Consider the following 21,799-nt stretch of genomic DNA (forward strand, 5'->3'; position numbering starts at 1 on the left):
TCTCTTACCAGCACATCATGAATATTTAAGTTAGTATATATTGAACTTTTCCCTTTATTTTTTAACCTAGATACACACATATTTTAAATACAAAGGATGATTTAATATCCAATTTTTATATTTTGGCTTCCATTGATTTCCATTTTGATTGCCTTCCACACTCTTATAATCTTTTTTTTTTTTTTCATCATATTAGTTTATTGCTAGCCACACTATAGCTGCATCCTTGAATTTATCCACAGGTAGTTTGATTTTCGTTTTTTTTTTTTTTTTTTTATTGTTAAATCATAGCTGTGTACATTAGTGCAATCGCCTGTACCCATTCTAAGATGCACCACAGATGTGGCCCCACACATTACTTTCCCTCCACCAAAACCTCCCCCCTCCTTCCCCTTCCTTGGCCCTTTCCCCATAGTCTTGTGCTGTAGTTGGGTTATAGTCTTCATGTGAAAGCTATAATTTAGCTTCATAGTAGGGCTGAGTACATTGGATACTTTTTCTTCCATTCTTGAGATAGTTTGCTAAGAAGAATATGTTCCAGCTCCATCCATGTAAACATGAAAGAGGTAAAGTCTCTATCTTTCTTTAAGGCTGCATAGTATTCCATGGTATACATGTACCACAATTTGCTAGTCCATTCGTGGGTCGATGGGTACTTGGGCTTCTTCCATGACTTAGCAATTGTGAATTGGGCTGCAATAAACATTCTGGTACAGATGTCTTTGTTATATTGTGATTTTTGATCTTCTGGGTATAAACCTAGTAAAGGAATTATAGGATCGAATGGCAGGTCTATTTTTAGGTCTCTAAGTATTCTCCAAACATCCTTCCAGAATGAACGTATTAGTGGGCATTCCCACCAGCAGTATAGAAGTGTGCCCTTTCCTCCACATCCACGCCAACATTTCTGGTTTTGGGATTTTTTTATGTGGGCTACTCTTACTGGGGTTAGGTGATATCTCAGAGTAGTTTTGATTTGCATTTCTCTGATGATTAAGGATGACAAGCTTTTTTTCATGTGTTTGTAGATCGTGCGTCGGTCTTCTTTAGAGAAGTTTCTCTTCAAGTCCCTTGCCCACCCTGAGATGGGATCACGTGTTCTTTTCTTCTTAATACGTTTGAGTTCTCTGTGGATTCTGGTTATTAGACCTTTATCGGAGGTATAACCTGCAGGTATTTTCTCCCATTCTGAGGGCTGTCTGCTTGCTTTACTCACTATGTTCTTGGCTGTGCAGAAGCTTTTTAGTTTGATCAGGTCCCAGTAGTGTATTTTTGATACTGCTTCAATTGCCTGGGGAGTCCTCCTCATAAAATATTCACCCAGGCCGATTCCTTCAAGAGTTTTCCCTGCACTTTCTTCAAGTATTTTTATAGTTTCATGTCTTAAGTTTAAATCTTTTATCCAGTGAGAGTCTATCTTAGTTAATGGTGAAAGGTGTGGGTCCAGTATCAATCTTCTACAGGTAGCCAGCCAGTTTACCCAGCACCATTTGTTAAATAGGGAATCTTTTCTCCACTGAATGTTTTTAATTGGCTTGTCAAAGATCAAATAATGGTAAGTAGCTGGATCCATCTCTTGTTTCTCTATTCTGTTCCAGACATCTACTTCTCTGCTTTTGTGCCAGTACCATGCTGTTTTGATCACTATGGATTTATAGTACAGTCTCAGGTCTGGTAGCGTGATTCCTCCTACTTTGTTTTTATTGCTCAGTAATGTTTTGGCTATTCAAGGTTTTTTCCAATTCCATATAAAATGAAGTATTATTTTTTCAAGATCCTTAAAGTATGACAATGGAGCTTTAATAGGAATTGCATTAAAGTTATATATTACTTTGGGAAGTATGGACATTTTAACAATGTTGATTCTTCTCAGCCATGAGCATGGTATGTTTTTCCATCTGTTAACATCTTCGGCTATTTCTTTTCTTAGAGTTTCATAGTTCTCTTTGTAGAGATCTTTCACATCCTTTGTTAGGTATACTCCCAAATATTTCATCTTCTTTGGCACTACTGTGAAAGGAATAGAGTCCTTGACTGTTTGTTTGGCTTGGTTGTTGTTGGTATATAGAAAGGCTACAGATTTATGGGTGTTGATTTTGTAGCCTGAGACATTGCTATATTCCTTGATCACTTCTAGGAGTTTTGTAGTAGAATCCCTAGTGTTTTCCAGATATACGATCATATCATCTGCGAAGAGTGAAAGTTTGATCTCTTCTGATCCTATGTGGACAACCTTGATTGCCTTTTCTTCCATAATTGCAATGGCTAAAACTTCCATTACAATGTTAAAGAGCAATGGAGACAATGGGCAACCTTGCCTGGTTCCTGATCTAAGTGGAAATGATTTCAATTTAACTCCATTCAATATGATATTGGCTGTGGGTTTGCTGTAGATGGCCTCTATTAGTTTAAGAAATGTCCCTTCTATACCAATTTTCTTAAGTGCTCTGATCATGAAGAGATGCTGGATATTATCAAAAGCTTTTTCTGCATCAATTGAAAGAATCATATGGTCTTTATTTTTATATTTGTTTATGTGTTGAATTACATTTATAGATTTACATATATTGAACCAGACTTGAGACCCTGGGATAAATCCGACTTGGTCATGGTGTATAATTTTTTTGATGTGTTGTTGGATTCTTTAGTTAGGATCTTATTAAGTATTTTAGCATCTATATTCATTAGTGATATTGGTCTATAATTTTCTTTTCTTGTTGGGTCTTTCCCTGGTTTGGGGATCAAGGTGATGTTTGCTTCGTAGAATGTGCTGGGTAATATTTCTTCTTTTTCTATATTTTGGAAGAGGTTTAGTAGTATAGGTACTAGTTCTTCTTTAAATGTTTGATAGAATTCTGATGTAAAGCCATCTGGTTCTGGGCTTTTCTTTTTAGGGAGATTTTGTATAGTTTATGCTATTTCAGAACTTGATATAGGCATGTTCAACATTTCCACTTCGTTCTGGCTAAGTCTTGGTAGGTGGCGTGCTTCCAGGTATTGGTCGATTTCTTTCAGATTTTCATATTCTGAGAGTAGAGTTTCTTGTAGTATTCGTTAAGGATTTTTTGAATTTCTGAGGGGTCTGTTGTTATTTCATCATTACCATTTCTGATTGATGAAATTAGAGATTTTACTCTTTTTTTCCTGGTTTGGTTGGCCAAAGGTTTATCTATTTTATTGATCTTTTCAAAAAACCAGCTTTTGGATTTACTGATCTGTTGTATAGTTCTTTTGTTTTCAACTTCATTTAATTCTGCTCTGATTTTGCTTATTTCTTTTCTTCTGCTGCGTTTGGGGTTGAAGTGTTCTTTCTCCAGTTGTTTGAGATGTTCCATTAAGTTATTGACTTCATCTCTTTCCGTTTTCTTGAGGAAGGCTTGCAGTGCTATAAATTTCCCTCTTGGACTGCCTTTGCAGTATCCCAGAGGTTCTGGTAATTCATGTCTTGATTGTTGTTTTGTTCCAAAAATATGGTGATTTCCTTCTTTATCTCGTCTATAACCCATGTATCCTTCACCATAAGGTTGTTTAGCTTCCATGTTTTTGTATGGGTATGCAAGTTCCTGTTATTTAGTTCAACTTTTATTCCATGATGGTCCGAGAAGATGCAAGGTATAATTTCTATTTTTTTAAATTTGCTGAGGTTAGATTTGTGGCCTAGGATATGGTTGATTTTGGAGTATGTTCCGTGGGCTGATGAGAAGAATTGTATTCAGTTTTTTTGGGATGAAATGTTCTGTAGTTGTCTGTTAAGTCCAGATGTTCAGTGGTTGAGTTTAAATCTAAAATTTCTTTGCTTAGCTTCTTTTTGGAGGATCTGTCCAGGACTGCTAAAGGGGTGTTAAAATCTCCAACTACTATGAAAGTGGAGGAAATCAAGTTGCTCATGTCTGTTAGAGTTTCTCTTATAAATTGAGGTGCGTTGTGGTTGGGTACATAAACATTAATAATTGAGATCTCATCATATTGAGTATTACCTTTAACTAATATGAAGTGTCCATCCTTATCTTTAATTATTTTGGTTGGTTTAAAGCCTATTGTGTCTGCGAACAGGATTGCAACACCTGCTTTTTTCTGCTTTCCATTTGCCTGGACTATAGATGACCATCCCTTCACCTTGAGTCTATATCTGTCTTTTAATGTAAGATGAGATTCTTGGATGCAGCAGATATCTGGCTTGAGTTTTTGTATCCAGTCCGCCAACCTATACCTCTTTAGAGGACAATTTAAACCATTCACATTAATTGAGAGTATTGATAAGTCTTTCGAGAGACTGGTGGACATTTTTAATCCTTTTGCGACTGTGGAAGTTGGAATATGATCAAAAATATTTTGGGTGGGTTTACTTTTGTGGTGGAGAGTTACACTGGTCTTTATGGAGAATAGGTGTAAGAATGTCCTGGAGAGCTGGTTTAGTGTTGGCAAATATCTTCAACATATGAATGTTGTTGAAGTATTTAATTTCTCCGTCATAAATGAAGCTCAGTTTAGCTGGGTACAGGATCCTGGGTTGAAAGTTATTTTGTTTTAGGAGATTAAAAGTTGATGACCATCCTCTTCTAGCTTGAAAGGTTTCAGCAGAGAGATCTGCAGTTATTCTGATGTTCTTCCCCTTGTAGGTAATGGTTTTCTTTCGTCTGCCAGCTTTCAGAATTTTCTTCTTCATGTTAACTTTAGTGAAATTATGATTTGTCTGGGGGATGTCTTATTTGGGTTGAGTCGTGCTGGAGTTCTGAAACTGTCTGCTATCTGAATTTCAGAATCTCTTGGCATGTCTGGAAAGTTCTCCTTCATAATCTCATGTAGAAAAGACTCTGTGCCTTGTGAAGCCACTTTGTCACTTTCGGGGATCCCTATAAGACGAATATTGGTTTTCTTCAAATTATCCGAGAGCTCTCTGAGAGACTGGTCTGTTTTTGCTCTCCATTTCTCTACTTCTTTGAGGGTTTGGGAGCATTCGAAAGCTTTGTCTTCAATGTCAGAAATCCTTTGTTCTGCTTGTTCCATTCTGTTACTGAGGGATTCTACTGTGTTTCTCAGATCTTTGAGGGATGCAACTTCTTGTCTCAATGTGTTGAAATCTTTGGTCATTTAGTCTTTGAATCCATTGAATTCTTGAGATAACTTTTGGAATTCTAATTCGATCTTATTTGCTATCCAGATCCTGAATTCAATTTCTGACATCTCAGCTATTTGTTTGTGCATGGGGTCTTGTGCTATTTCTGCCCCATTGATCCTTGGGGGAGTTGATCTACTCTGATTATTCATATTGCCAGAGTCTTTCTGTTGATTTCGCCTCATGATTGTTTTTCACCGTTGCCTCTGGCTATCCTCAGAGTTTGGGGGGGTGTCTCTCCAAGATGAGACCCCAGCGGGATCACTCTATTGTTGCTGGATCTTTGTAGGGAATGACCCTGTGTAGTTCCTCTGGGGCTGCTCTAGCTAGGGAGTTCTGGTTGTGGAAGCAGCTCCGGTTTGCGACACACCCGGATCCAGCAACAGGGCTGGGGGTGGTGGGCACGTTTCTGGGAGTGCCAGGCACCTGGTGACTTTGGCACAGAGAGCCCAAGGCTCCAGCAGTCTCTGGCCAGGAGAAGATCTCTGCACAGAGGCAGGGAGGGCTCCAAAGGGCACGCAGCTACCACAGTCCCTGTCCAGATGAACAGGGTAGTGTGGAAGCTGGGAGGACACAGGAGGGAGGACGCAGGGTTGCGTGGCTCCCGCAGTTCCTGGTCAGGGAATGTGGACGCCCGGTGGGTGCAGGTTACCGGTCTGGGGTCGCTGCACAGCTCTTATGGAGGTCTGGGCGGTGCCAAGCCCAGGAGTTTGAGGTTGCTATGAGCTGTGATGTCACGGCACTCTACCCAGGGCAACAGCCCAAGGCTCCAGTGTGGCAAAACTGTCTCACTCTGCCCCTAAGGATTAAGGCTGTAAGGCAGCTCAGTCCCCGCCTTTAGGCTGCTCAGTCAGTAGGTTACTTTGACCCACCCAATCCTTGCTCTGAGACCCTGAGGGCGGAGCTTGCTGGGGCAGTTCTTTCACAATGGCTTCCTGCGCTCAGCTCAGTGGCTCAGTCTGGGGCCCCAGATAATGCCCAAAGTTCTCCACACTCCTGCTCAAGCTCTCCCCCAGGCAGTTCAACTGAGTGCCAAGTCCAAGAACACCAAAACAGTTCACAGGTAAGGCCTTTCTGGTTTGCAGTCTCACTGCTACTTGTACTTACAGTTGCCGGCGTGATTAGGTCCATCGAACACACGCAACCACTTGCCACTTTTCCACTGTTTTTGTTCTCCTCTTGGGGTCCAGAAGTCCCTTGCTGGCTCCCTGTATCCTCAAAGGGATGATTATAGGCAGATCCCACCGGCCAGAGATGCCTGGAGTCTTGTCTCCCCAGACTCGCTGTTCCTAGTTGCAGGGAAGCTGTTACTCGGCCACAGTCTTTAATCTCTCCCACACACCCTTATAATCTTGCTCCTCTTGCCACTTTCTCCTGTCTCATTTCTTGTGGTATTCTGTCTCACACCTTTTCATTACTCCATGAGGTCCATCATATTCTGTTTCACCCTCTTAAAATGCTCTACCTCTTTCTTTTTGTCCCTACTATTCTTTTTATGCCTTGTACAGCACCTGAATTGTTTAGCTACATAAGTCTTCCTCTGCTACATTTGTAAGATCCTAGTAGACACGGAATTTTATTTATTTTTCCATAATTCCTGCACATGAAGACTAAAAATTAGAATCAAGGAGATGAATGGAAAGCAAATTTGAGGCAAAGAGAACAACATGAAGTATGTGGATGAGGCACCTGTCAGTCTGTTTGAATGAGAACTTTTCCAAGTTAGGGAGTAGTGATAATCCTTGGAGAGCCAGATAGGTTATTTGCTGTTGGCAAACTGTGAACCTGTGGGCTAAATCCAGTCTGCTGTGTCTGCGAATAAAATGTCATTGGAACATAGCCTTGCTCCTTTGGGTATGGCTGCTTATGTGCTACAATGGCAGAACTAAATACAGATGCTCCTTAACTTATGATGAGGCTGCATCCTCATTTCATTTTGTTCTTAAATAGAATATAGTATGGTTAATTTCCACAGCAATCAACAAATATTCATTGAGTGGGCTAAGCATTATTCTAGGCTTTGACGATTATCTTAATCTGTTTGGGGTACCATAACAAAATACCACAGACTGGGCAGCTTAAACAAAAGAATTTTATTTCTTAACAGTTCTTGAGTACAGACGTCTAAGATGTGGTTAGTTCCCAGTGAGGGCTCTCTTCCCGACTTGCAGATGGACACCTTCTATGTGTTCAATGTGTGTGCGGGGTAAGAGATGAAAATAGAGAAAGAGATTGCTCTTGAGACCACCAATACTATTGGATTAGGACCTCACCCTCATTTAGCATGTTTACCTCCTATCTTCACATATAGTCATACTGGGGGTTAGGGCTTAAACATATGAATTTGGGGAAGATAAATTTCATCCACAGCAGGAACATACAAGGTACAAGTGATGCTATGGCAAACTAATTAAGACTTATGAACTAATTCTGTATAACATAAGAAAAACACAAAGAGAAGGTATCTTCAAGAATGTGAGTGCTGAGTAGAAAAAAGAGGCAATTATCAAGCCAGGGATACAAAGTGACTGAATCACAGCAATTACAGTCAGAATCTGATATGTTGAAAGCAAAATCAGGAGGAGTTAATTCTCATTTTAGAGGATGCACTACAATTGCCAAGGGGGTCTTCTTCATGAAATCTTTTCCCAGGCCAATATTATCAACAGTTTTCCCCAACTTCTTTTCTAGCATTTTTAGTGTTTCATGTCTTAAATTTAAATATTTTATTCATCATGAGTCAATTTGTGTAAGTGGTAAGAGACGCGGGTCCAGTTTCAGTCTTTTACATGTGGCTAGCCAGTTTTCCTAGCACATTTTATTAAATACGGATTCTTTTCCCCCAGTTTATGCTTTTGTTTAGTTTATCAAAGATCAGATGGTGATATGTATGTGCCCGGTTTTATCTCTAGATTCTTTATTCTATTCCATAGATCTGTGTATCTCTTTCTACATAAGTTTTGATCACTATAGAGTTGTACTATAACCTGAGGTCTTGTAACATGATGCCTCTAGATTTATTTTTGTTTGTTATAATTGCATTGGCTATTCATTTTTTTCTTGTTATGTATGAAATGAAGAATTATTTTTTCAGTTTGTCAAAGTATGATGTTGGTACCTAAATGGAGATTGCATTAAATCTGTAGGTTGCTTTGGGAAGTATGGACATTTTAACAATGTTGATTCCTCCCACTCATGAACACAGTATGTTCTTCCATTTGTTAATGTCTTCTGCTATTTCTTTTTGCAGTTCCCTCTGTAGAGATCCTCCATATTGTTTGTTACATTTATTCCCTGGTATTTCATTTTCTTTGAAGTTACTATGAAGGATACTGTGTCTAGGATTTGATGCAGCAACACCAAAAATAAATAAATGGGACATGATCAAGCTAAAAAGCTTCTGCACAGCCAAGAATACAACAACTAAAGCTAACAGACAACCTTCAGAATGGGAGAAGATTTGCATGCTACAAATCTGACAAAAGGGCTCATAAGTAGAATCTATAGAGAACTCAATCAACAAGAAAAGAGCAAACAATCCCATTCATAAGGGGGCCAAGAGACATGAACAGAACCTTCTCTGAGGAAGACATGAGCGGCCAACAAACACATGAAGAAATGTTCATTGTCCTTAATCATCAGAGAAATGCAAATCAAAATCACCTGAGATATCAGTGAGACTAGCTCACATCGCAAAGTCCCAAAGCTGCAGATGCTAGTGTACATGAGAGAAGGGAACATTTTTCAATGGCTGGTGGGATTGAAAATTAATACAGCTCCTATAGAAAGAAGTATAGAGAATCCTAAAAGAGCTAAAAGTAGACCTTCCATTTGATCCTGCAATCCTATTACTATGTATCGACCCAGAAGAAATAAAATAATTTTACCATAAGGACATTTGCACTAGAATGTTCCTTGAAGCTCAATTCACAAGTGGAGCAACCCAAGTGCTCATCAACTCATGAATGGATTAATAAACTGTGTTATATGTATACCACAAAATACTATTCAGCCATTAAAAAAGATGAGGACTTTATAAATTTTGTATTTACCTAGATAGAGTTGAGGAACATTCTTGTTAGTAAAGTACTGCAAGAATGAAAAGTAAGTTTCTAGCGCATGCAATACTAATATGAAACCAGCAGATAAATAATTATACATCCACATGAGAGAAAAACAATTAAATTTGGGTTCAGGGAGGGAGAAGTGGGAAAAGGGAAGGGGGGTATTTGTAAGCTCTCACCTAATGGGCACAATATAAGGGTACACAGCCACAGCACACCTAGGTGAAGGGCTCAAGGACAACTTGACCTTTACCTAACAAATACAAATAATATATATATAACCTAATCCTTTGTAACCTAATTTATATATATAAATATATGTAACCTAATCCTTTGTATCCTGATGTTAATCTGAAATTTAACAAAGAGGATATAGATTTTATAATGAATAGTTTTAACTTTTTTCCTTGTTTGCTTTAAAATAATTCAAACTTTAATTTTTATATGCTTTCAGTCATTTTGTTCAAAGATTTTACAAAAGGAGTTAAAGAGCTTCTGTTTTCCAGGTAGGTAAGAAGTCCCACTGGGCTGTCACTGAGAGAGAACATATTTCCATAACAAAAGTCATCTTTCAGCTGCCAGCAACAGTCCTTACACCTGTCAGCTGGTTCCAGAGCCACTAAATCCAGCTATTCCTAAGTCTGAATATGTCATGCATTTTCCATTTATTCCATCCTTCATTTATTTGTAGAGATGGGGTCTAGCTATGTTGCCCACGTATGTTGCACATTTAAAGAGAACAGACGTCTTTTAGTCTTCTCTCTTCTTTACTAAATCTCGTGAGCCTCTTTTCCTTTCTTCTATTTCATTTTGTTTCTTTGTAGAAAAAAGAAAATTTATAAATTAACCAATGTGGTTTTTTTGGTTTTTTTTGTTCCTAGTTTTGGTTATCTATGACCCTTCTTCATTAAGGCAGAGCAGATACTGTTTTACTGGCTCAAGAAACTGATGACGGAGCACTATGTAAATAACAAATTAAATTACTAAATTTTTGGTATTTGATTTTCAAAAGCCAAGGATTATGAGCACAACTGATCAATTTGGAAGATCTTTTTCCTGCTTCTCTTTTACACATTCCCTTATGCTTGACACACAGTAGATGAAGATTGTACTGGGTTGGGACAACATGAACTCTGGGAAGGTACTGTGGAAGATACTCATCTGGGCTGAGTATCTGTGGAAGATACTCATCTGGTGAGAGGATGATGGACAGGATAGAGCCTTCCATCAGGCTTGGAGTTTTGTCAGCAGCGAGGCCTACTCTGCACCATGTCCAGAATATAGTCTAAGAAGAAAGCATGTTCTTAGAATTTTCTCATGCTTAGGGTAATAAAGAATCAGCAGAGGATGACACTAATATGGTACTGAGTAGATAGTAAAGATTTTTTAGTCAGTACAAGAAAAAATACAGGGACTCAGTGAACTGACATCACCTGGTAGGCATCAACCAAGCCAAATAGTCATCATCTGCCAACATATTGACATGTGGAAGGCATTAGAAACTTAAGACACAGACTTAAGGGGCACAAGAAAAGGACTTGTATTGATTAAGAGGTGGTTTCAAGCCTCTGATAGCACATGTGCTCAAAATAGAAATTAATTCAATAAGTATAATATAGTAATTAAAATTAATATTTTATATTTCCTAAATATATGACCTTGTGGACCAATTTATTCTTAGAACAAATTCTTCCTTTTCATTATATCATTTAACCTTTTCACACAAACTTGAAGTATGTTTACTGTTCTCTAAATATTACTATTACATTTTTTATATGCCTGATACAAAGTCCACATATATCATGGAAGAAGTTTAGATACTAAGGTTATCAGAAAATAGCAGTGATTAAAAAATAACATGGAAGTTGCTTTAAAAATATAGACATATATGTTACAAGATTCTTTTAATTCCTGGTTCTTAAAGAATGTAAATTTTTATAAATGTCATTGTTGTTTCAGAATATGACTTCAAATTTACATAAATACATATTCTAAATCTGACAGAATTGGATGTCTAACATATGCTAGTTTCCATACCAGTTATCAAAATATATTTAAGAAACTAGAAAAGTTTTTTATATAATCATAAAAAGACTCCTGGACTATATGTGAAACCAACCTGAAACAGGAAGTCTCCCTCTAGTGCTAATTAGATAAAAATTCCAGTTAAAAGATTCAAAACCCCTAATAAACAGAGGGTACCAAAAAGTGTATACACATTTTAAGAAAGGAAAAACCACCGTATTAAAATTACAATAATCAAGTCACATTTGACTTTTGCAATTATGAGAGATATAAGATACGATACACAAGATAACAAATATCACTGGCATACATTAAGTATTATAATTTTAACACTTGTTTTTAGAGAAATATAGTTAATAAGGCAAGAATAGGACATAACAATAAAAAGTTAATTTAAAAAAAGTATTCAAATGGAGATTTTAAATATGAAAAGTTAACTAGGAAAACACTATTAAAGAAACATATAGAACAATTAACCTCTAAGGTTCTCAGTTTATTTTAGAGAGAGTAGGTAGAGGCTCCTTGATCCCTTCTAAGCATGACATTAGGGCTATAAATAATTTTTTAGAAAATCTTCTCATTCAAGATTAAAATCAGTTTCTCTGCAAATCTTTCATATTATGCTCTATACTTTTTCAATAATTTTGCTCTATACTTTTTCAATAATTTTACTGTATTCTTCTAAATTGGCAGTTGTTAACTCCAGTGATGAATCTGCACAACACTTCTAATGTATTTTTTATGGCCAAGTTATTAAGTCACTGGCTCTCTTATATGACTGATGAATCTTCACCATTCCTTTTTAATTCTTCCTGGTTCTACAACTTTTCTCCAATAGCTTCTCATATTTAAAAAACAAAAACACCAAATCCAATAGAACTTTCTTACTTTGCTTTCTCTCTCCAGCTACCACCCCCTCTTTCCTGTCCTAGCCAAACTTCTCAAAACACTGTACTACTTTTTTTATTTCAAAGTATTACCGGTGTACAAATGTTTTTTGTTATATGGGTTGCTACTGTAATACTCGAGTTAGGGTTTTAAGTGTGCCATTCACCTAGATGGTGTTCATTGTACCTGTTAGGTAGGTTTTTATCCAGCTCCATCTTCTGCCGCTCCTCTTTTTTGATTTCCATTGAGTTATAGTTCCCACTATGCACATGTGCACTCATTGATTAGTTCCAATTTAACAGTAAATTGAGGTGTTTCTTTTTATGTTCGTTAGTAATGTCACTTAGAATAATGGCCTCTAGTTCCACCCATATTGTTGCAAAAGGCAGTAAGTCATCCTTTATGGATGAGTAGTATTCCACGGTATACATATATCACATTTTGTTAATCCACTCATGAATTGATGGACACTTGGATTGATTCCACATCTTTGTAATTGTGAATTGTGCTGCAATAAACATTCTAATGAAGATGGCTTTTTGATAAAATGATTTTTCCTTTGTGTAAATACTCAGTAGTGGGATTGCTTGATCAAATGGTAGGTCTACTTTTAATCCTTAGTGGAATCTCTCCAACTGTTTTCCATAGAGGTTCTACTTATCTGCAGTCCCACAAACAGTGCATAAGTGTTCCCTTTTCTCTGTATCCACATCAGTATCTATTGTTTTTGGACATTTTAACTGGATTAAGGTGATATCTCATTGTGGTTGTAATTTGAATTTCCCTAATGATTAGTGATATTGAACATTTTTCATGTTTATTGGCCTTTATCTCCCTTCATTTGAAAAACTTAATGTCTTTTGCCCACTTTTTATTAGGTTGACTTTTTTTCCTACAGATTTGCTCAAGTTCTTTGTAGATTCTGATTATTAGTCCTTTTTCAGGTAGATAGCTTGTGAATATTTTCCCATATTCAGTAGGCCATTTGCTGTCTTGATTATATTCTTATCCATGCAGAAGCTTTTTAATTTATTCAAGTGGCAATTAATATTTTTATTGTTGTCGTTATTGACATTGGGCAAATTCTTTACCTAGGACAAAATCTAGAAGTGTTTTTCCAACATTTTTGTATATAGAGTTTTCATGACTTAAATTTAAGTCTTTTATCCATTTGAATTAATTTTGTGAGTGTAAGAGATATGGATCTTGTTTTATTTTTATGCATATGGTTATCAAGTTCCCTAGTGTATATTGTTGTGTGCTTTGTTAAAGATCAGTTAGCTGTATATGGATGGTTTTCTGTCTATAGACTTTGGGCTATGTCTCTATTTTTGTGCCAATACCCTGCCATTTTGGTTACTATACCCTTGTAGTAGTCTTTGAAGTCTGATAATGTGATGCCTCCACATTTGTTCCTATTGCTTATGAATGCTTTGGCTATTCAGAATCTTTTCTGGTTCCAAACAAAGCACAGATTTAATTTTTCTAGATCCTGGAAATACTGTGTTGGTATTTTGATGGAGGTTACATTGAATCTGTAAATCACTTTGGGTAGTACAGACATTTTAACAATGTTGATTCCAGTGATCCATGAGCATAATACATTTTTTATTCATTTGTATTGTCTGCAATGTCTTTCCTCAGTGCTTTGTTGTTCACTTTATATAGATCTTTCACCTCCTTGGTTAAGTATATTCTTAGGTATTTTATTTTCTTTGTAGCTATTTTGAATGGTATTGAGTTTTTTATTCAACTCTCAGCTGAACTCTTATTGGTATATAAGAATGCTACTGATTTAGGTACATTGATTTTTACAACCTGGGAATTTTCTGAATTTATCAATTCCAAGAGTCTTTCAGTGGAATATTTGGGGTTTTCGAGGTATAAGATCATACTATCAGCAAAAAGCAAAGGTTGACCTACTATTTCCCCATTTAGATACCTTTAATTTCTTTCTCTTGCCTCATTGCTATGGCTAGGACTTCTAGCACTACTTTGAATAGAAATGGTGACAGCAGGCATCCTTGTCTTGTTCTGGTTCTTAAGGGAAACACTTTCAGCTTTTCCCAATTCAGTATGATGCTGGCTGTGGATTTGTCATATATAGCTTTTATAATCTTGAGATATATTTCTTTGTATGCCTAGTTTGTCAAGTTTTAAAGTGGTGCTGAATTTTGTAAAATACTTCCTCTGCATCTATTGAGATGATCATATGGTTTTTGGTTTTGCTTCTATTTATGTGAATATTATTGATTTATGTATGTCAAACCATCCTTGAATACCTACAATAAAGCTCCTTTGGTCATGGTTTATTATTTTTTCAATGTGATGTTGAATTCAGTTTGTTAGTATTTTGTTGAGGATTCTTCCATTTATATTTATAGGGGACATAGTTTTTGTTGTTCTTTCCTGGCTTTATTATCAAGATGATACTGTCTTCATAGAATGAGTTGGGGAGGATTCTCTCCTTCTTGAAGTTATAGAATAATCTCTACAGTATAAGTACCCATTCTTCTTTGAGGGTCTGATGAAATTCAGCTGTCAATTCATCTAGTCAAGGGCTTTTTCTGTTTGAAGATTTTTTCTTGCTGCTTCAACCTCATTGCTCATTATTGGTCTATTTAGGAATTTCTATTTTTTTATTATATCATAACTGTACATTAATGCATTTATGGGGTATAATGTGCTGATTTTATATATAATTTGGAATACTTACATCAAACCAGTTAACATAACCTTCACCTCACATATTTGTTAAGACATTTATAGTTAATATAAATATAACTATAACTATATATAACTATTATATAACTATAATTTATAGTTAATATAAATGTCTTAACAAATATAAACTCTTAATAGTTTTCATGTGTACCCTTGCTTTAGTACACATTAGGTGAGGTCCCACAAAATACCATCCCTCTTTCTGGCTTTCTCCCTCCCCTCATCTCTCCTTCTCTCTCCTACCTCTTCCCTCCTTCTTTCTGGATTATAGTTGTGTTTTATCATTTGTATGAAAAGTGTAGGTGATTATATATAGGTTTTATAATAGCATTGAATACATTGGACACTTCTTCCATTCTTGAGATACTTTACTAAGAAGAATATGTTCCAGCTCCATCGAGGTACACCTAAAAGCTGTAACGTCTCCATCTTCTTTTTATGGCTGCTTAGTATTCCTTGGTAAACATATACCACAATTTTATAATCCATTCATGGGTCAATGGGTACTTGGGCTACTTCCATGACTATTTCTTACTGGTTGAGTTTTGGGACTCAAGGAGGTTGTGTGTCTAGGAATTTTCATTTTCTTCTAGAAATTTTAATACTGACATGGTATTTTATATTTCTATGGCATCTGTTATGTCTTTTCTAATCCTGATTAATATAAAAATAGGTTTATCAATTTTTATCTCTTCAAAGAACTGACTTTTTGTTTCATTGTTCTTGTGTATTATTTTCTTTTTCTCCATTTCATTTAGATCTGCTCTAACCTTAGTTATTCCTTTTCTTCTGCTGACTTTGGATTTAGTTTTCTCTTCTTGAGACAGGTCATTAGATTATTAATTTGTGATATAGGTATTTAAGACTATGAATTTTCCCCTTGGGACTGTTTTTGTTGAATCCCATATATTTTGATAGCTTGTGCCTCTTTGATTTACATCTTAATTTCATTTTTGAAATAATTGTTCAGCAGCAGGTTGTTTATCAGAGAAAATCCCAGAAATATAAAAAATCAGGAAAAGGACACCCCCAAAATGGAACATATTGGTATCCATTGCTCTCTAGCAAAACAAAAATATTGAAAGGTCAGATAAAGAATTCCAAATATGGATAACCAGGAAGCTCAATGAAATCTAAGAGAAAATGGAAACAAACTCGAAGAAACCAGAAAAACACTTTAAGAACTGAGTGAAAAATTCACTAAAGAGATGAACATATTAAATAAACACATAAAAACCCAGATAGAAGTTCTGGAAATGAAAAATTCATTTAAGGAAATATAAGCACAGTGGAAGTTTTAATAATAGACTAGACTAGGCAGAAGAAAGAATTTCAGAACTTGAAGACAAATCTTTGGAATTAAGTCAAAAATAAAAAATGGAGAATTAAGAGGAATGAACAAAGCCTACAAGAAATATGGGATTATGTAAAACAGCCAAATATAAGAATCATAGGTATCCCTGAGGGTAAAGACAAAAATGCAAGGCCTGGAAAAGCTATCTGGGAAAATAATTGAGAAAACATCCTGTTGATTCTAGTCCTTGAATTTCTCCATTCCTATTTTTCTATGTTTACAACCACCATTCACTCTCACTTTGACCATTTTAATAAGCTACTAAATGTCCCTTACATCCCTTCTTGCATCTAATAATTTTTATACACTTTTCCAGAATGCTTTCTTCAACCCATCGTTCTATCATGCCATGCCATAATTTGAAACCTCCAATGCCTTCCTATTGCTCTCAGGTTAAAGAACCAACATCTGGTCCCTCCTACACCACACAACTTCACCTATTTCATCTTTCACCACTTTCCTCTGGGTCCCAGCATGTCTTTTTTTTTCTTCCTTAAATGTATACTGCTTCTTTAGGATACATTTCTTGGCATGTATTGGTCTGTTTATATGTAATGTTTAGCCCTTATACCTCTTTACCTTACCAATTACTACTCATATTGGTTGGTAAGGTAAAGACAGTTTTTCAAGAAATCCTTCCCTGACTCCTCAATCTAAAATAGGTCCCACACTTACACATTCTCACAGCAATGTGTATTTCTCCTATATAGCATTTATCATAGTCTGAATTTTACATATTTATGTACAACAGCTTGATTCAATCTCTATGCCTAATACTTTGCCTGTTATATAGTAGCCACTCAATTTTACATATTTATGTACAACAGCTTGATTCAATCTCTATGCCTAATACATTGCCTGTTATATAGTAGCCACTCAATTTTACATATTTATGTACAACAGCTTGATTCAATCTCTATGCCTAATACATTGCCTGTTATATAGTAGCCATTCAATATTTACTGAATGAATCTTACAACAATGTGTTTAATAGTTACCCATATTTATAAATAACTTAATTTTTAAGTTCCTTATTTCTAGTTTATTCTGTTTTATATACTTGAAGTGTATCCGAATTCTAATATTGTTCTTGACTGGGAGAGACAAGGAAGGGCTGTTATAGGGCAGTTGGGAACTGTGCATCAACTTAGGAATGTTCCTGAGAATGTGTGTGAAATTCTCCCTCATTTGTATCATCATAAGAAAACAAAAAATAAAAAATAAAAATCAAAAACTCATAATTGCTGCTCTAAATTGCCAACCAGTAGCTTGTTTCTTTAAATAAAACTAAAGTCTAAGAATATTAAAAATAATGTTAAAACACAGCATGCCTGTTTAGGCTAGTCAGCAACATCTGACTGAGAGAAGTCACATTTTATTAACTCCATTGTATCTACTGTATGGCATCCAAGTTTTACTCTTTCCTCAAGGAATAACAAGCTTTTCAATAAGAAATTGTAATAGGCAGAATGTAGAACAATTCAGATCTCCCAAATAATGCTTCAAGTGTAGGGGATATTATATTCCTTGTACTGGTAGTTACATAAAGAAAAGGAAAATTGGGCGGTGCCTGTGGCTCAACAGGTAGGGCGCCGGTCCCATATGCTGGAGGTGGCGGGTTCAAGCCCAGCCCCGGCCAAAAATAAAAAAAAAAAAAAAGAAAAGGAAAATTAGGTTCATGCTTTATTATAGTTTTGTGAAGATCAATATAAATTAAATCTGCATACGTTATATGTACATTAGCCTTTCATGAATGATATAGTATGTAATATTCTGAAGTAAATTAAAAAATTTATTCTAAAGTAAATTTAAAATTTTTGCATTACCTGGAAATTTTAGTATCTTCCATTTAAATTATTGAATATTACATAGAATACATTATTTTTCTGATTAAAAAGGTAATAAATTAAAGGAAAAATGCAAGAAAACCCTAAATCCCATTTTAATCACTGTTAATATTTTTATATATCATTTAATTTAATCTTTGGGTTTTTAAAATATCCATAGATATGGATGATATTCCATTGTGAATATTTTGCAAATGTGTATTCTTTCCTGTTCTTCATAATGAATGCAAAGTACTCTACAGCAGTGGTTTTTAACCAGGAAAATTTTGTCCTAAGGGGACATTTGTTAATGTCTAGAAACACTGCTTTTTGTTATGAATGGGCAACGACTCGGGATGTGAGAATACTATTGGCATTTAGTGTGTAGAGGATAGATAGTTTGCTAAACATAATATAATGCACAGGGCAGCACAGTTATTCAGTCCGAAGTGTCAACAGTGATCAGGTTGAGAAATCCTGTTTTAGTATACGGTGCATTTTAAATGCTGCAATAAATTGATAGTGAAATTAAACTTTACACTGCATTGTCATTAATCTCTGAAGATATATTATTAAATCTTCGCTATACTGTTTCTATGAGAATGCATAAAGTGCCTTTTAATATTCCTAAAATTCTTTGTGATTTATTATGTGTATTGTGTAGTTTTTGTAAAGCAAAGAAAAATCCTGACAATCAATCCGTAAACATTCAATTGTGAAAAGTAATTCTTAACTCCGCATTTTATACTTTCATACTGCCATGAATTTCTTCTTCCTAGAATTTATAACAATGTAATTTTACATTGATTTATGTCTCTTTCACTAACTCCTATCTTTCATAACAACAAATACCTTGTCTTACCTTATGTTCCCTAGCACAAGGTTTTACACATAGTAAGCACTTATGAGTAACATTAGATACCAGTACAATAATGTACAGTTAAGTGTGGTTTAATGACAAAGATACATTCTGAGAAATGCATCATCATGTAATTTCGTTGTCATTATGCATACGTCACAAAGTATACTTACACAAACCTAAATGGCGTAGCCTACTATGTACCTCGGTTATATGGTAGATAGGCTATTGCTCTTAGGCTGCAGACTGGTGCAGCATGTTACTGCCTTATCGGATCACTGCCATAAATTCAATCTGTTAGTGACTGACACATCAACATATGACTATAATCACCTTTTATGCTTTAGCTATAAAAATCAAAGAAAATGTAAATAAAATGAAAGTGAAAATGTATAAATTGTATTCAATATTCAAAAGCAACATATCCATTTCTTACATCAAATATCTAACATTTGAGGGATTAGAATTAAAATGTAAAAAAATACCAATAGTGGGTATTTACATACCTGCACTTTGTGATTGTTTTTTTAAAAATAAATGATTTCATACAATAATCTTGTTCACAACTATTAACAGCTATAGTTTAATTTCTACAATTACTAATCAATCTCTTTACTTTTAGCTTCAAATTAGCACATAGGTATGGAAGTTCAATCATTAGCAAGTACATGAAATACTGAATTTCTTCAATTAAGTATTTTATTGACCAATTCTGTTTTGTTTCGTCAACTCTAATAGGGCTCAATGACCATGAATTACATTTATAGAAGTCAATTAAAAGTATTTATAAGACTATAAGCTAATATTTTAATGGTACAAAGTGAATAAAAAATAATTCAGTTATTTTGTTGTCATAATTTAATCATTTCCTTATTAATTATCTAAATTTACCTCAGGTAAAATTTTTATATGAGCATAAGATTTTGAAATTATACCCTTTCCTCAGTAACTAATTCTAAAGGGAAAAAGCCAAATTGACAAACAGCTAACAATTAGAGTATAGGTAAGATACAGACACAAAATTTAAAAATTTTTAAAAACTATTGCTTTAGAAAGACGTAAGTTGAATTCCCAATTTTGACATTTAATGGATTTTGTTATCTTAGACAAATTATTTAGCCTTTCTGAGTTTCAGTTTACTCATCTACACAATGAGAATAATGCTACTTCAGAGTTGTTTAAAGAACTAAATGAGATCATATACATAAAAAGCCTAACACAAGAACACATGAAATAAATGTGCTTCACCATGAGTATTTTCAGTAAATATAATCCAGATAGCCTCAAATTCCTGGGGAAGAGAGGTAATAACATTTTGCAGTAGTTCTGAAAACTTACTGGTTAGATGGCTGAACAGAGAATGAATAAGCACATTGATGCGATGAATTTTCCTTTGCCCTACCCAGCAATTTACTATCCTACTGAAGAAAAGATACTCACTGCTTTGGTGGTGTAAAATCTGGCACCACTGAAGCCCACCACTTGAATTTCTCATTTGGGCAGGGCTGGTTATCAATACTAATACTCCCCTCTAAAAATATGATAGAGACAAGGCAAATACGTGGTTGATTCGTTTATTCCAAAGGCATCTTTTCAAGCATTTCTGTGAAATATATTAATTCCTTTGTGATGTACTGAAAAAAAGAATTTGAATTTTTGTTTTTGTGGTTGTATGAGGAGAAGGGAGAAAGGAGGTAACTCTCCTCAGCAAGTCATTATGGTGGGCTGGTTTTATGAATGCCTGCAATACCTGAAAATTGATGGCTACCTTTAAGTTCCAAACTAAAGTTTTAAAAAGTAGGTCATTATTTCAGCTATACACCAGAACATTTGGCTCTCTATTGGAAAATCAGCTGTATTTTAAAAACAAACTCTGAAGTTAGAAAATAAAATCAGAGGTGAACTGTGGCCCTAATCATAATTTCCAAAGGCACAGATGATTTACTCTAACGTCCTACAGTTTAGCTGAATAGTGGCTTATTAGAACAATTTATCTCAGACAAACTCATCAGAGGCTTCAATAAGATTTTTTTAAAACAATATCCACTTTTACTTAGAAAGGAACGCACAATTTTTAAGCTTTTACCTGGCCACATAGGAATACTAAAAGAGACTGCAGTGCTCTCTGAGGTACAAGGAGACACAGAAGTACCTCAAATCTGCCACATGTGGCCTGCTGCTGGCAGTGACAGTTCATTATGGGGGAAATTTTAGGGACAGCAAAACCATCACACACTTCCTCTTTAAAATTATGACACAAAGGCATAATAATTTTCAATGAGGAAATATATAAATGAAGACAGCATAAAAATAGTGAAGGCATGTCCAAAAAAGTGGCTAAAGTAGGATGGAGTTAATTTAACGGTGTGTCACCTGGTGGACTGTTAGAAGTGACAGAATCGTGAAGAAGGGAGAGAGAGAACACACAGGAGACAAGAACAGCGTCAGCGAGGCTACAGCCGTGGGGACAGCAATGTGGATGTAGGAATACACGACTGGCAAGGACACTAGGAGGAACAAGAGACACGTGCGGGCTGGGAGTTCCTGAGAGGGGATTTTGATGCTGTGCCAGGAATCAGGGGAGGACTGCTAGGATAAAAAGTGCATTTAAAGAAGAATGTGAAAGGAAGACTAAGGAAGAGCTGGCAGGCAGCTCTACAAATAACTGACAGAAGTTAAGAGGGACTAGTCAGGACACCTCCCCAAGGCTGTTGCTATAGTCCCAATACAAAATGACAAGGGGCTACCAGACTATGTTTTCTCTGGTAACATTGTAGAGTAATGAGCAAAACCAGACCGCACATTTTGCTTTGGAAGGAAATTAGAAGGCATCAGTTCTTTGGGAATTGTCAGATGGTTCCTGAAAGTTGAAATTCAACATCTCACTTTGGTACGTTTTTCGTCATGTATAAGAGGTATTTTGATTTTAAAACTTAAAGATTC

General features: G+C 35.5%; 1 protein-coding gene across 2 annotated transcripts in view; it reads right to left on the minus strand.

Annotated features, from left to right (window-relative positions):
• The window catches only part of RNF180 (ring finger protein 180), a 135,286-nt gene that overhangs the window by 48,556 nt on the left and 64,931 nt on the right, over positions 1-21,799 (minus strand). The window lies entirely within an intron of this gene.

The sequence above is a fragment of the Nycticebus coucang genome, chromosome 1, assembly GCF_027406575.1.
Source record: "Nycticebus coucang isolate mNycCou1 chromosome 1, mNycCou1.pri, whole genome shotgun sequence".
Taxonomy (NCBI): domain Eukaryota; kingdom Metazoa; phylum Chordata; class Mammalia; order Primates; family Lorisidae; genus Nycticebus; species Nycticebus coucang.